The sequence below is a fragment of the Pristis pectinata genome, chromosome 44, assembly GCF_009764475.1.
Source record: "Pristis pectinata isolate sPriPec2 chromosome 44, sPriPec2.1.pri, whole genome shotgun sequence".
Taxonomy (NCBI): Eukaryota; Metazoa; Chordata; class Chondrichthyes; order Rhinopristiformes; family Pristidae; genus Pristis; species Pristis pectinata.
The window spans coordinates 3,237,530-3,239,629 of NC_067447.1; positions in this window are offsets into that span (position 1 = coordinate 3,237,530).

Consider the following 2,100-nt stretch of genomic DNA (forward strand, 5'->3'; position numbering starts at 1 on the left):
CATGAAAACCATTTCGGCCTAATAGTTACCGCTGTTCCACTCCAGGTTAAATTGAAAGCCTGTGCGCTATTGCCATGCATAAAGCCTGTCGGACAAGGCTGAGCCGGGAATTAACCCGTTATAACCGTCATGCTCGAACAAGACGTCTTATTGCCAACCCAGAGTCCATGAAACACGCCTATTTTGCCCATTGCCAAACCGGAAAGCAAAGAGGAATGGCGTTTCTTCCAGGACTTAGAGGCATCAACCAGATAGTGGTCCCGGTCACTCCGTAGTCCCTGATACCAATCTATTCCCCACCCCACCCACCCACCCCCCCCCCCCCCCCCCCGCGAAATACACTGTAAGTGACCTCTGCTCTGGGTTTCACTCTATTTCCCTGCATTATGCCAGCCAATACCATTTCGGTTTGCGGTGGCAGTCTGTGAACATGGACCAGTCTTCCCCATGGGTATATCGAGTGTCCGGGTGTTTACAGTACGGTGGTCCGGAGGAACTTGAGCGAGATCACCCTCCCAGGCAAAAGCACAGTGCTCCAGTAGGCCGACGATCTGCTCAAAGCCTCCCCATCATTTGACGATGTCCAATCGTGACACGGTAGCCCTGCTACGCCATCGAGCCAAGAAATAACACCGGGGCTCTCCCGCCAAGCTACAGCTTTGTCAACCCACAATCCAGTACTTGGGATATATCCTGGCTGCTGGCAGTCGCAGGATCGGCCCTGACCGGGTTAACGTCATACAGCGCTCAGTTCGAACCAAGAACAACAGAGGAATGCTGTCCTTTCTGGGTATGACGAACTATTGCCGACAATGGATACCCGAGTACGGCCAGATAGACTCTCTATCTTACGACAGACCACGCTCCAAATCTGACAAGCAATGGACCGAGGAAAGGGTCCAAGTTTATGGACTACCAAAGGAGGCCCTCATGAAGACATCAGCCCTTGGAATCCCTGATCACAGAAAACGTTTCGCGCTTTATGTGAGAGAAAGGAGGGATTGGCCAATGTCATAGTGACACAGGAACACCGAGGCTTATAGTGACCGGTAGCCTACTACTCAGTGCAACTTCCGCCAGCAGTTATGGGAATGTCTTTGTGCCTTCGGACAGTAGCTGCCACCGCTGTAATGGTCTAGAAATACTCCCCCATTGTTCTGGACCATCCCTGTGCTGTTTGGGCACCACATGAGGTCTCGTTACTGCTCAATGCAGCAGCTACACAATATTTCACGGCTGCGAGACGAATGGGTATGAGGTCATTCTAATATCGAAACCTAACCTTTCCTTCGGCCGAGCAGGAGCCATCAACAGCACCACTTTCCTCCCAGAGTAGGAGGAGGAGAAGAAAGAACAACACCACTGCCTCTTTGTGTTTGTTTCAGCCTCTTCCCCTCACCCGGACCTTCAATCCACACCACTGGATAAACCAGACCTTGTGCTTTTCACTGACAGTTCTCATCGCCCCAATGACACTACCACTGTGGTCGGATAATCAGTGGCCACTCCATTTGAGATTAGAGAACCTTGTGCACTGCCCCCCGGAACCTCCTCCCAGGCTGCGGAGATTTTTGCGCCCACCCGCACGTTTTCACGCCAATGACAGAACAGAAAGTGTATATACCGAGTCACGGTACACCTTTGGGGTGGTACATGACTTCTGGGCTTTGTGCAAACATAGGGGTTTCATCAGCATGTCCGATAACCCATATAACATGCGACGCTGATTGCTAACCTACTGACGACCATCCTCTTACCCAGAATTTTGGCCGTAATTAAGTGCGCGGCCAATACAATGGGCATGGACGAGATATCCAAGGGAAATACGCTGGCCGATGGGGCTGCAGAGAAGGCAGCCCTACTGCAAACTGTCCAGGTCCCCTCTTTCGTTCGGCAGAATGTAACGGAGGCCATAGTCCTCCGCACCCAAGTAGAGGGGGAAGGACGTGTAGAACCACAAGTACCAGACAAATGGTAAAGGGCAGTCTGAGCCAGAAATAAGAAGGGATTCTGAGACCAACCCGATGGAAGAATAGTATGCCGCACCAAACCTTACATGTCCTGGCAAGATTGGCCCATGCCAGGGACATGTAAGAAAAG